This window comes from Thalassophryne amazonica, chromosome 4 (assembly GCF_902500255.1).
Source record: "Thalassophryne amazonica chromosome 4, fThaAma1.1, whole genome shotgun sequence".
Taxonomy (NCBI): domain Eukaryota; kingdom Metazoa; phylum Chordata; class Actinopteri; order Batrachoidiformes; family Batrachoididae; genus Thalassophryne; species Thalassophryne amazonica.
Window position 1 is genome coordinate 53,826,873 of NC_047106.1, and position 15,267 is coordinate 53,842,139.

General features: G+C 41.1%; 1 protein-coding gene across 1 annotated transcript in view; it reads right to left on the reverse strand.

Moving 5' to 3' along the window:
• The window catches only part of lsamp (limbic system associated membrane protein), an 888,177-nt gene that overhangs the window by 812,969 nt on the left and 59,941 nt on the right, over positions 1-15,267 (reverse strand).

A 15,267-nucleotide genomic window follows, 5' to 3' on the forward strand; every position in this document is an offset into this window, starting at 1 on the left:
GTTGTTGTTGTTGTTGTTTGTTACCTCAAAATTTCTGATTACTGTTTAAAAAAGTTTAGAACACTTGTAATTAAAATAGCTAAATCAATAAATTGCGGCCATTAAAAAAAAGAAAACCTTAGAAATAAATACTAAACTATATACAATTAAAACTACCGGTTGTTGTTCAGATGAGATAGATTTCTGTGTTAAATCATAAGGGACTTGGTGACATCTTATATGTGTTAGGACCAACTTAACATAAAAATAATAGAATAACCAAGTGGAAATGTTGGGTACAGTTTTTAAGTCTGGAAGAATGGTTACTTGATTGTTCAAGGCTACCTCAAAGGAGGAAGTGCACTGGCTTTAAGTGATAAATACTACAATAAGGTGGATTATAAATAAAATTATTATACAACCCCTGGCAAAAATTATGGAATCATCCGGCCTCGGAGGATGTTCATTCAGTTGTTAATTTTGTAGAAAAAAGGCAGAATCACAGACTAGACACAAAACTAAAGTCAGTTCAAATGGCCAACTTCTGGCTTTAAAGAACACTAGAAGAATCAGGAAACAAAAAAATTGTGGCAAGTCAGTAACGGTTACTTTTTTAGACCAAGCAGAGGGAAAAAAATATGGAATCACTCAATTCTGAGGAAAAAATTATGGAATCATGAAAAACAAAAGAATGCTCCAACACATCACTAGTATTTTGTTGCACCACCTCTGGCTTTTATAACAGCTTGCAGTCTCTGAGGCATGGACTTAATGAGTGACAAGCAGTACTCTTCATCAATCTGGCTCCAACTTTGTCTGATTGCTGTTGCCAGATCAGCTTTGCAGGTTGGAGCCTTGTCATGGGCCATTTCTTCAACTTCCACCAAAGATTTTCAATTGGATTAAGATCCGGACTATTTGCATGGCCATGACATTGACCCTATGTGTTCTTTTTGCAAGGAATGTGTTCACAGTTTTTGCTCTATGGCAAGATGCATTATCATCTTGAAAAATGATTTCATCATCCCCAAACATCCTTTCAATTGATGGGATTAAGAAAATTGTTCAAAATATCAACGTAAACTTGGCATTTATTGATGATGTAATGACATCCATCTCCCCAGTGCCTTTACCCTGACATGCAGCCCCCATATCATCAATGACTGTGGAAATTTACATGTTCTCTTCAGGCAGTCATCTTATAAATCTCATTGGAACGGCACCAAACAAAAGTTCCAGCATCATCACCTTGGCCCAATGCAGATCGAGATTCATCACTGAAAATGACTTTCATCCAGTCATCCACAGTCCACGATTGCTTTTCCTTAGCCCATTGTAACCTTGTTTTTTTCTGTTTAGGTGTTAGTGGATGGCTTTTGTTTAGCTTTTCTGTATGTAAATCCATTTCCTTTAGGCGGTTTCTTACAGTTCGGTCACAGACGTTGACTCCAGTTTCCTCCCATTCGTTCCTCATTTGTTTTGTTGTGCATTTTCGATTTTTGAGACATATTGCTTAAGTTTTCTGTCGTGACGCTTTGATGTCTCCCTTGGTCTACCAGTATGTTTTCCTTTAACAACCTTCCCATGTTGTTTGTGTTTGGTCCAGAGTTTAGACACAGCTGACTGTGAACAACCAACATCTTTTGCAACATTCGCGTGATGATTTACCCTCTTTTAAGAGTGTGATAATCCTCTCCTTTGTTCAATTGACATCTCTCATGTTGGAGCCATGATTCATGTCAGTCCACTTGGTGCAACAGCTCTCAAGGTGTGATCACTCCTTTTTAAATGCAGACTAACGAGCAGATCTGATTTGATGCAGGTGTTAGTATTGGGGATGAAATTTACAGGGTGATTCCATAATTTATTCCTCAGAATTAAGTGAGTCCATATTTTTTTTGCCTCTGCTTGGTCTAAAAAAGTAACCGTTACTGACTGCCACAATTATTTTTCCTGATTTCTTATAGTGTTTCTTAAAGCCAGAAAGTTGCCATTTGAAATGACTTTAGTTTTGTGTCATGTCTGTGATCTGCTTTTTTCTACAAATTAAACAACTGAATGAACATCCTCCGAGGCCGGTGATTCCATAGTTATTGCCAGGGGTTGTATATTTAGCATTTGTTCATTGTTCATTCAATTTTTTAAAGTATCGGATCGGGACTCGGTATCGGCAGATACTCAAAATCAGATGACTCAGAATCGGATCGGAGCCAAAAAACCTGATAGGGACATCCCTAGTTTGTTGTGTGTTTTGAATAAATGTGTGTGGAAAATTATTTTTGCGCTTTATTTTTTCCTTGCCTATTTTTGATTGTAAACCTTTATTACACTTATAAAACACAACAAAAACATATATATTCTGAAAGCACAGGTGTGTCCTGAAAAAAGAGACATAAAACTTGATTGTGGGATGCAGGGAGAGCTGTTGACAGCAATAATAAAATATTTATGCCAGGCCCAGGCATAGGACCCCAGAGGGTTAATGTCATGTCGTCCTCAGAAAGCCACATTTTGGCACATTTGGATGGAACAAAAAAGTGTTAGTATTTGCTGATAACATGTTGTGGATCAGCTGTTTTTAGCGAGGAGACACAGAGTTTTAAATAAAAGGGGGGAAAAAAACTTAAAAATGTCTTTATAAGCCTAGCTCTGAGCGCTTTGAGAGAAAACCGTTTTTCAACACAGCGGAGGTAAAGCTCACAGCTCGCTGAAAGCGGGCACGGTGGACAGTTCAACTGAACTTGCTCCTGACACTGGTGTGACGTGCTTAGCGCTCCCCCTTCTGAGCAAGGTTTTAATTCTGCAAGCGACCCACAATACAAAATAATAGTAACGCACAATGACTTGGAGAAGTAATTTTAACCTGATTACTGATTTGGAAAGATTAACGCATTAGATTACTCCATACTGAAAAAGCAGTCAGAGTAGAGTAACATGTTACTAAGGGCCCCCTTCACACATAGTATGAATGTGGTTGAATTGCACATGAAGTGTGCATGAAGCAGGAATCATACACAATACATGTAAAATCATAGCTGCCTCCAGCGCCTCGTACACCTGTTGCTACAACTACTTGCGCGCACCAATGGCTGAAAGACAGAGTGTGCGCTGTGAGAGCCCATCAAAACCCTCTCATGGGAGGTGTTGGCCAAATTCCAGATGACACACACGAACATCTAACCCCGCTCACTTGACACTTAGAAAATGTGTGGCCATTCACGCTATGGTGGTTCTGGACGTCCTAGCTGCATAACACGTACCATGTCTGGATGGACATGAACTAACAACTGTCCACTGTGACATGCATGTGTCGCTTGCTGTCCTCATACATAAAAACATATATCGCTGTTCCAATGGGCTGCTGCGAGTGAGTGCACGGTGCGCACATTGACAGCCTATCCCAGGTGAAACGGACCGTCAGATCATAACACGCAGCGGGTGATCTGAATGTCATGTCACCCACGTGAGCTCTGTTTCACATGATACGGTGTCTGTCCTGCAGCAAGCCGTCCACAAGACAGGCATGTCAGGCATGCGCGGGGCCAGCTGGACACACCGGCAGCAGATGTGAACATGATAAGAGCGCCCTGCTTCTCATTCATGTCATTTCATGACTGTACATCCTTAACCATGGGTCATCTACAGAAGAACAGACAGATCATACTTGTATTGCCCGCTTGATAAGAGGGCTTCAATAAAATGCAGTGTTTATATATATGGTGTGTGGCTGTATTTTTTTTTAAATACGTCCATGTCCTTCTTGATAACAGGCATTTTCCCGCACCATTTACAGTACAGTGATGGTAGCTCAGTGTTAACGTTTCTGACTGGCAGTCAGAGCTTTCAGAAATTGCAGGTTTGACTCCTGTGGGTGGCATGTATTTTTTTTTTTCACAGCAGCCGCGTGATGTGGTTATACATGCTGCAGCTGCTCGCACTGTGTTCCCGCGTGCATGAAACCATCGCAGAGGCATCGTTCATGCCTGCCCATCAGCTCAGTGTTTTTGTGGTTTGCTCGTATGAGGTGTTCCGCTGTGATTCGCCCTGATTTGTACTTATTCGTACTATGTGTGAAGGGGCCCAAAGTAATGTGTTACCGGCATCACTGTTGAAGAGGCACTGCAAGTATATATTCATGCATAGAATGGCTCAACTGCCTAAGGTAAGATGCAAAATCTAAGTGATATTTGCTTAAAACATCCCGATTTATTCCTAAACGCAACACGAAAATGTAATCCAAGCAAGGTTAGCAATGTTGTGCCCTGAAGCATCAGTGTGCATTTGCATTCCCTCACGAGTATCCAGTACATTAAAAAACTCAGAACAAGCCATTTCTAAACAGTAATGTAACAATTTGTAACTTCAATAATCATCCCGTAATTCTTAATCATCCTCAATCTTGAAAAAAACTTTTCAATGCTCTCACCTTAAAATAAATGCTATATACATGCAAAGCCATGACAGGCACCTTCTTCTCGATGTGTACAGCCAGTGAGGATGATACACTGCCCACGATGTCACTTCGCCAGAAGTCTTTCATGAATCTGGTCCTCCATTTGAATGACTAAAAACAGCATAATCGAGGGGATTTGTGCATAAAAGGTGCAACATATTGGACAACCACCACTAAATTATCTATTCAGTCTCAACAAAAAGGTATTATATGGTAGCAGAGATGTGGTTCCTGCAAACACAGAACTGTTTTTGCTCTGAAAATTGTCTCTGACAAGGTGAGGATTATTCATGCAATACATTGATCACTGGTGAGTCCTTTCTACTTGTAATCCAAAATATTAGCTATTGATTGCAAAAATGGCTCTGGTGTGCAGGTCAGCACCTTGCTGAGAATCCCTTGGTATTGATCACACTGCCTGCAAGGCATTGTTGGGAAGTAATTCAATGAAAGGCATAAAAAACATATATTTGCCATTTGTGCTGGGAATACTTGAGCAGTGACCACAAATGACAATTTTTTTATTTGTTCATTCATTCATTTTCTATACCTGCTTATTCTATTTAAGGGTCACGGGGAGGCTGCAGGAGCCCATTTCCGCTGTAATTGGGCAAGAGGTGCTGTACACCCTGGACAGGCCACCAGTCTATCACACAGTCACATATAGTAAAACACATTCACAGTCTCACTCAGAGGCAATTTAACCCTTTGGGATCCAGGGGTAGTTTCTCGTTTTTACCATAATTTCAGTAATTCCCCTTTTTTCATACTTTTGTGAGTATAATGCCAATGTGTTGCATATCAAAATGTTGACAACAATCTCAGCTTTCAGAATATTGTTATATATTTGTCTAAACCACTGTATCAAGAAACATTTGGGTCTAAAACTAGTGTTAATTTCGTCAGATGAGGCGAAATATGGATATGTTTGTCAACGAACGATTTTCATGACAAAAATGAGACGATGACAACACTACGTCAGTGTTCTAAAATGTTGACTAAGATGAAATTAACATGCATAATTGTTGATGAAAAAGACAAGACTAAAATGTCTGGGGAAAAAACAATTTTCATCTTTTGAACATGTGGGACATCCCACGTTCAAAATGTTCAAAAGTCAATTTTGAAATAACGTCTCCGTTTTATTGTTTCCATCTCCAGTCTGTGGGGGGGGGGGGGGGGGGGGGGTCATTCTGCATGTTTGAGCATAGATCTGTAAAGGCCACTAGAGCAGACAGCAGCCTCCAGAAAGTCAACTTTTTCTTGCAAACTAGCAACCTAAAAGCCAAATGTTTGTGTTTAATGACTACGCATTCAAGAGGGAAACAACACTAAATTACACGTCATGAGACTAGTCAAAAATAATCGTAATAAATGTGCTGCAGAGTAAATTCATCTGATCCCAATGATAAACATTTAATGAAGAGAGTTTACATTTACACCTTGTCTGTGTTAAAGTGTCTGATCAGCTTTCAAAGTCTCAGATTAAAGATGCTGTGTGAAAAGTTTTGAACACAGCAGCAAACGCTACATCAATCAATCAATCAATTTTTTTTATATAGCGCCAAATCACAACAAACAGTTGCCCCAAGGCGCTTTATATTGTAAGGCAAGGCCATACAATAATTATGTAAAACCCCAACGGTCAAAACGACCCCCTGTGAGCAAGCACTTGGCTACAGTGGGAAGGAAAAACTCCCTTTTAACAGGAAGAAACCTCCAGCAGAACCAGGCTCAGGGAGGGGCAGTCTTCTGCTGGGACTGGTTGGGGCTGAGGGAGAGAACCAGGAAAAAGACATGCTGTGGAGGGGAGCAGAGATCGATCACTAATGATTAAATGCAGAGTGGTGCATACAGAGCAAAAAGAGAAAGAAACAGTGCATCATGGGAACTCCCCAGCAGTCTACGTCTATAGCAGCATAACTAAGGGATGGTTCAGGGTCACCTGATCCAGCCCTAACTATAAGCTTTAGCAAAAAGGAAAGTTTTAAGCCTAATCTTAAAAGTAGAGAGGGTGTCTGTCTCCCTGATCTGAATTGGGAGCTGGTTCCACAGGAGAGGAGCCTGAAAGCTGAAGGCTCTGCCTCCCATTCTACTCTTACAAACCCTAGGAACTACAAGTAAGCCTGCAGTCTGAGAGCGAAGCGCTCTATTGGGGTGATATGGTACTACGAGGTCCCTAAGATAAGATGGGACCTGATTATTCAAAACCTTATAAGTAAGAAGAAGAATTTTAAATTCTATTCTAGAATTAACAGGAAGCCAATGAAGAGAGGCCAATATGGGTGAGATATGCTCTCTCCTTCTAGTCCCCGTCAGTACTCTAGCTGCAGCATTTTGAATTAACTGAAGGCTTTTTAGGGAACTTTTAGGACAACCTGATAATAATGAATTACAATAGTCCAGCCTAGAGGAAATAAATGCATGAATTAGTTTTTCAGCATCACTCTGAGACAAGACCTTTCTGATTTTAGAGATATTGCGTAAATGCAAAAAAGCAGTCCTACATATTTGTTTAATATGCGCTTTGAATGACATATCCTGATCAAAAATGACTCCAAGATTTCTCACAGTATTACTAGAGGTCAGGGTAATGCCATCCAGAGTAAGGATCTGGTTAGACACCATGTTTCTAAGATTTGTGGGGCCAAGTACAATAACTTCAGTTTTATCTGAGTTTAAAAGCAGGAAATTAGAGGTCATCCATGTCCTTATGTCTGTAAGACAATCCTGCAGTTTAGCTAATTGGTGTGTGTCCTCTGGCTTCATGGATAGATAAAGCTGGGTATCATCTGCGTAACAATGAAAATTTAAGCAATACTGTCTAATAATACTGCCTAAGGGAAGCATGTATAAAGTGAATAAAATTGGTCCTAGCACAGAACCTTGTGGAACTCCATAATTAACTTTAGTCTGTGAAGAAGATTCCCCATTTACATGAACAAATTGTAATCTATTAGACAAATATGATTCAAACCACCGCAGCGCAGTGCCTTTAATACCTATGGCATGCTCTAATCTCTGTAATAAAATTTTATGGTCAACAGTATCAAAAGCAGCACTGAGGTCTAACAGAACAAGCACAGAGATGAGTCCACTGTCCGAGGCCATAAGAAGATCATTTGTAACCTTCACTAATGCTGTTTCTGTACTATGATGAATTCTAAAACCTGACTGAAACTCTTCAAATAGACCATTCCTCTGCGGATGATCAGTTAGCTGTTTTACAACTACCCTTTCAAGAATTTTTGAGAGAAAAGGAAGGTTGGAGATTGGCCTATAATTAGCTAAGATAGCTGGGTCAAGTGATGGCTTTTTAAGTAATGGTTTAATTACTGCCACCTTAAAAGCCTGTGGTACATAGCCAACTAACAAAGATAGATTGATCATATTTAAGATCGAAGCATTAAATAATGGTAGGGCTTCCTTGAGCAGCCTGGTATGAATGGGGTCTAATAAACATGTTGATGGTTTGGATGAAGTAACTAATGAAAATAACTCAGACAGAACAATCGGAGAGAAAGAGTCTAACCAAATACCGGCATCACTGAAAGCAGCCAAAGATAACGATACGTCTTTGGGATGGTTATGAGTATTTTTTTCTCTAATAGTTAAAATTTTGTTAGCAAAGAAAGTCATGAAGTCATTACTAGTTAAAGTTAATGGAATACTCAGCTCAATAGAGCTCTGACTCTTTGTCAGCCTGGCTACAGTGCTGAAAAGAAACCTGGGGTTGTTCTTATTTTCTTCAATTAGTGATGAGTAGAAAGATGTCCTAGCTTTACGGAGGGCTTTTTATAGAGCAACAGACTCTTTTTCCAGGCTAAGTGAAGATCTTCTAAATTAGTGAGACGCCATTTCCTCTCCAACTTACGGGTTATCTGCTTTAAGCTACGAGTTTGTGAGTTATACCACGGAGTCAGACACTTCTGATTTAAAGCTCTGTTTTTCAGAGTTGCTACAGCATCCAAAGTTGTCTTCAATGAGGATGTAAAACTATTGACGAGATACTCTATCTCCCTTACAGAGTTTAGGTAGCTACTCTGCACTGTGTTGGTATATGGCATTAGAGAACATAAAGAAGGAATCATATCCTTAAACCTAGTTACAGCGCTTTCTGAAAGACTTCTAGTCTAATGAAACTTATTCCCCACTGCTGGGTAGTCCATCAGAGTAAATGTAAATATTATTAAGAAATGATCAGACAGAAGGGAGTTTTCAGGGAATACTGTTAAGTCTTCTATTTCCATACCATAAGTCAGAACAAGATCTAAGATATGATTAAAGTGGTGGGTGGACTCATTTACTTTTTGAGCAAAGCCAATAGAGTCTAATAATAGATTAAATGCAGTGTTGAGGCTGTCATTCTCAGCATCTGTGTGGATGTTAAAATCGCCCACTATAATTATCTTATCTGAGCTAAGCACTAAGTCAGACAAAAGGTCTGAAAATTCACAGAGAAACTCACAGTAATGACCAGGTGGACGATAGATAATAACAAGACAATTGACTATGGTTGCTGGTGTCGCTAACTTCACATTTCTCAAAACAGAGTCGCCAATAACCAGAGTGTGTCGTCGAGCGGGGAAAAACGGTTAGAGATGTGAACGGGTTGGCGGTGTACACGGGGCTTCTGTTTAGGGCTACGCTTCCTCCTCACAGTCACCCAGTCAGCCTGCTTTCACGGCTGCTCGGGATCTGCCAGGGGGGAACTAACGGCGGCTAAGCTACCTTGGTCCGCACCGACTACAGGGGCCTGGCTAGCTGTAGAATTTTCCACGGTGCGGAGCCGAGTCTCCAATTCGCCCAGCCTGGCCTCCAAAGCTACGAATAAGCTACACTTATTACAAGTACCGTTACTGCTAAAGGAGGCCGAGGAATAACTAAACATTTCACACCCAGAGCAGAAAAGTGCGGGAGAGACAGGAGAAGCCGCCATGTTAAATCGGCTAAGAGCTAGTAGCTACGCTAACCTAGCGGATTCCTAAAAACACGCAAAGTGAATAATGTGTAAATAATTTAGAGGTGATTCAGCAGAAGGAGTGCTTTAGTTAAGGCACGTAAAGATTACACTGGGAAACAAATCGTAATCTAGATAACTAGATCAATCTAACTGCGCAGATTAAACAGCTAACAGATACAGAAAAACACCGCTGTGCTCCAGAACAGGAAGTGATACAATACCGCAGTGAGAGCCAACCACCAGTAGAGGCAAGCAAGGGACATCCATTCAATATCAACTTCTTTTTGGTTAATACAAAACAAATGACAGGAAATATAACATAATATGAAGTGTGCATCAAATTTAAATTAAATGGGCTGAAGTTGTGGCTCTTTACAACTGATAAAAACATTACAGCTCTTCAATTATTTATTTTATTTTATTCTGTTTTACTGTAACACATTTTCAGCCAATCCTGAACATGGAAATAGAATGATGTTTCATTTCAAAAGACCTGCACCCCTACAGCGCTGTATTTACAAGGAAACCAAATGTCTAATTGTATCTGACGAGAAGCCTTGCAGATTTACATTCAGGTGACAAAATTAAGAAAAATGAAAAGCGTTTCAGAAACTTTGTCAAATCTTGAGTGGAAATACACCTTTATTCATGTTGATGAACACATAGACCCATGTGACCATCTGGGAAGATGATGTTTCAAGTGGTTAAAGCAGTGGGCTTGTGACCAAAAGTTCCTGGCTTCAAATCCCTGTCAAATTTGAAAATCATGAAGGGCCTTTTGGAAAAGTCCTTCAGCTTCCAGTTGCTCTCGGTGTGCATTTGAGCACGTTGCATGGCAGCACGCTGGTATCGGTGTGTGTGTGTGTGTGTGTATGTGTGAATGTGAGGCACTCCCTCATAATCACACCATTAACTCACTCACTCATCTTCAACCGCTTATCCGGGACAGGGTCGCAGGGAGAACAGCTCCAGCAAGAGCCCCCAAACATCCCTTTTCTGGGCCACATTAATCACCTCTGACTGGCAGATCCCGAGGCGTACCCACGTAGTCCTGCATCTTCCCCGGGGGGTCTCCTCACAGATGGACGTGCCTGGAACACCTTCCTCGGGAGGTGTCCAGGGGACATCCTTACCAGATGTCCGAACCACCTCAGCTGGCTCCTTTCAATGCGAAGGAGCAGCGGCTCTACTCCGAGCTCCCCACGGATGATTGACCTTCTCACTTTATCTCTAAGGAACACACCAGCCATCCTCCTGAGGAAGCCCATTTCAGCCGCTTGATTTTTCATCTTGCTGCCATGCAAGGCACACACTACACACTGGGAGAAAATCTGGGATTAAGGACCTTGCCCAAGGGCCCTTAGTGATTTTCCGGTCTGGTTGTGTTTTGAAGAAAGGATCCTCTGGTCCAAAGCCCAATGCTTAGCCACTAGACCATCACCTCCCCACCTTCTCCAGGTTTTAGGATTGGCTGTGAATGAAAGATTGTCTACAACAGGGATGAAGAAAAGATGTGGCACTCTTCATTTTCAGGGAGTGGTTGAATGAAGGCTCTGTGACATTTCATCGCTGATCTACTAAGAGAAACATGAAGTGATGGGTGTTTCCAGAAATTGGAAGCACTCATCAACCCCAGAGGGTTAAAATTTCCCATTCACTGTGCAAACACGGAGAAAACATGAAAATTCCACACAGAAGGCACCAGGTGTGAAGCAAACCTGGGACCTTCTCGCTGCCAACCAACAATGCTGGCTACTGCTACCCTGCTTCCCATATGTGTTCATCTGATTCTTAAAATAATGACAGTGATTGATCAGTGACCAGTGATGCATCTTTGAGTCCCTTTCATGGAATTCCAACTGGGGGGTACGCAACATTTTCTTTTGTAATCAGACCCATGAGTAATAATAATATAATAATTGGCTGGCAAGTAAGCCATGCTCGCTACTCATTTAGTTTTGCTCGTCATTTAGCTTTGCCAAGTTGCGTTTTTGATAGTAGATTCTAGTATTCTAGAAATTGCAAGCTATGCCTTATAAAATGATCCAGCATGCACAAAAATATTTAAGACTACTTTTGTGGATTATGTAACTTGGGTTTGAGAGTCAAATCATCAAATATCTGGAGCCTCTGGTGGTCCTTCAAAGAGATGTAAAAGATGATTTTCAGGATCAAGGAAATCTACAAATAAAGTCTCAAAGGGTAATTTTTAAAGCACATGACAGAACTGTATCAGCACGATGGTTTAGGTGCGAGTCACAGATTCAGTCCCAAAGATGAACAAAAACTAGAAAATCAATGCCTTAAAAAGTGCAGTAGGGCATGGGTAGAATTTCTTATTGCCATCATGCCCCTTCATGCATACATTCCAGAGCAAGCCGGCACTTTAGGTTTCAGAACTTAGTTTCGTTTTTAAAACTATTATGTCAGTATTGTTGAACGCACATAAACTAAAACAGATGGAGTGGTGTGGGCTTCACTGTGCATCAGCTGTGATAACACAGAAAAAGATGATTGTGTTCAGTCAATGGAGTGTATCGCCAAACCTCTTTGGTGTATTCTGTCATGGCTGATTGGATAACCATGGAGATTTGTAATCCCTTTAACCCTGCTCCAGGAGAGTTTTCACAAGGGGAAACACACAAATATACAAGCAAAAAAAAAAAAAAAAAACACTGACAAACGTGTTCGTGTTAGTAGTACATGCAAGCTTTTGAGTGTGCACAGTGTTTTCGTTAGAAAAACCTTTGGTGGGAACTTGTTTCTTGGAATCCTCCAACTTTTTGTTGAAGGGTAACACAACTTCCTACTACATTAAATTAGATTACATAGAACTTTATTGATCCCTTGGGAAGACTTCCTCAGGGAAACTGAGGTTCCAGCAGCATTGTATACCAGCACACAGGGTAAGAAGCACACAGAGTATCAAAAGTGAAAGTAAAAAAGAAAAACAGTCTGCAATATAAATACACATAAATACATACATATAAATGCCAGACATACTGATCAGTACTGGTTTACTGGCTACTACTGTAGCTCTCATTCCCAACCTCTGTCTTCCTGTTACTCCTCCTCCCACTGAGTGAGGAGATGTACAATCTGATGGTCTGAGGGACAAAGGAGTTTTTCAGTCTGTTGGTCCTGTACTTGGGAAGGAGCAGTCTGCCACACCCAAACTGGACTCGTTTATGGTAACCTCAGAATGAACAAAATATTGTTTGAACAAACCATTTATGAATTCCTGGTGACTTCATCATGACACCACTTAAAATATTTTGCTTATCAATATAAATATTCGACCATCTTTCTCGGCTGATTGGTTGTGGAGACATATCAGGAAATATTTCTTTTGACCTTGACTTTTAGGTGATCCTCTTTTAAAGGTAAACATCTCAAAATATCTGACCAAGTAATATTCCCACAAGTTTGGTGAAAATCTGCCCAGCTGTATTTGCAGATATCTTGTACTAATACAGACACACACACACACACACACACACTAGACTGATGACAATACCCTGCTTTGCCTCTTCATTGGTGTGCACAGTAATAAATTCTACATTTTCCCTCTGCACATACCTGCAGAGGATTTACAACCCCATTCTGTGCTGAGCCTGAATTCTTTCTGACATCCTCTGTTGCAGGCATTTTAAAATTGACAGGAAAGGTTAATGAAAAATGTCTTCAACAAATAAAAAAAAGACCTTATCTTAGAGTAATGGCTTTATATAACTATACAAAGTCATGCTTAAATAGGCTGAGCAGTTTCCTTCCTTTGTTTACCGTGTTTGAAGACACAAGGGAAAGCTGTTCCTGACATCTCTCAATGGACTTTGTATTTGTACTTGGCCACCTGTTCCCTGTCGTTGGGTACAATATTTACTTCAGGCCTAACACATTCTGAAGCATCCTCCAGTGCTGTGGGACGGGACGAATAAGATATTTGCAAATGGTTGTATTTTCGAGGCTGTCGTTACTAGGCTGGCTTAAAAGACAAGCCAACTTAAATGAACATCCGATGCACGCCTGTGCTTTATGTTATAAATATATCAAAGTAAAGGAGAAAATGTGAAGTTCTGAAGGCCAGAAAATACCTCCCAGCAGTTATACCTACTTAATTTAGAGATGCTTTCTCACACTGTCATGGGTGTAAAATGCAGCAGAGCAGTAAAAAGTATGAATATGAATACCCACAAAACACATTTATGATGTTTTGATCCAAAAAAATAACATACACTCAACAAAAATATAAACGCAACACTTTTGGTTTTGCTCCCAATTTGTATGAGATGAACTCATCCCACCTCACAGGTGTGCCATATCAAGATGCTGATTAGACACCATGATTAGTGCACAGGTGTGCCTTAGACTGCCCACAACAAAAGGCCACTCTGAAAGGTGCAGTTTTATCACACAGCACAATGCCACAGATGTCGCAAGATTTGAGTGTGCAGTTGGCATGCTGACAGCAGGAATGTCAACCAGAGCTGTTGCTCGTGTATTGAATGTTCATTTCTCTACCATAAGACGTCTCCAAAGGCGTTTCAGAGAATTTGGCAGTACATCCAACCAGCCTCACAACCGCAGACCACGTGTAACCACACCAGCCCAGGACCTCCACATCCAGCATGTTCACCTCCAAGATCGTCTGAGACCAGCCACTCGGACAGCTGCTGAAACAATCGTTTGCATAACCAAAGAATTTCTGCACAAACTGTCAGAAACCGTCTCAGAGAAGCTCATCTGCATGCTTGTCGTCCTCATCGGGGTCTCGACCTGACTCCAGTTTGTTGTCGTAACCGACTTGAGTGGGCAAATGCTCACATTCGCTGGCGTTTGGCACGTTGGAGAGGTGTTCTCTTCACGGATGAATCCCGGTTCACACTGTCCAGGGCAGATGGCAGACAGTGTGTGTGGCGTCGTGTGGGTGAGCGGTTTTCTGATGTTAATGTTGTGGATCGAGTGGCCCATGGTGGCGGTGGGGTTATGGTATGGGCAGGCGTCTGTTATGGATGAAGAACACAGGTGCATTTTATTGATGGCATTTTGAATGCACAGAGATACCGTAACGAGATCCTAAGGCCCATTGTTGTGCCATACATCCAAGAACATCACCTCATGTTGCAGCAGGATAATGCACGGCCCCATGTTGCAAGGATCTGTACACAATTCTTGGAAGCTGAAAATGTCCCAGTTCTTGCATGGCCGGCATACTCACCGGACATGTCACCCATTGAGCATGTTTGGGATGCTCTGGACCGGCGTATACGACAGCGTGTACCAGTTCCTGCCAATATCCAGCAACTTCGCACAGCCATTGAAGAGGAGTGGACCAACATTCCACAGGCCACAATTGACAACCTGATCAACTCTATGCGAAGGAGATGTGTTGCACTGCATGAGGCAAATGGTGGTCACACCAGATACTGACTGGTATCCCCCCCAATAAAACAAACTGCACCTTTCAGAGTGGCCTTTTATTGTGGACAGTCTAAGGCACACCTGTGCACTAATCATGGTGTCTAATCAGCATCTTGATATGGCACACCTGTGAGGTGGGATGGATTATCTCAGCAAAGGAGAAGTGCTCACTATCACAGATTTAGACTGGTTTGTGAATAATATTTGAGGGAAATGGTGATATTGTGTATGTGGAAAAAGTTTTAGATCTTTGAGTTCATCTCATACAAAATGGGAGCAAAACCAAAAGTGTTGCGTTTATATTTTTGTTGAGTGTATGTGCTTGTATAGACACTGTGTTGACTGGAACCTTTAAATATAAATTGTAAAACAGTATGCTCTGAGATTGCTTGTTGTTCTGTTTTAATGTTTCCATACAAGAGGCAGCAAGTCAAATAGAATGATTAGAAAT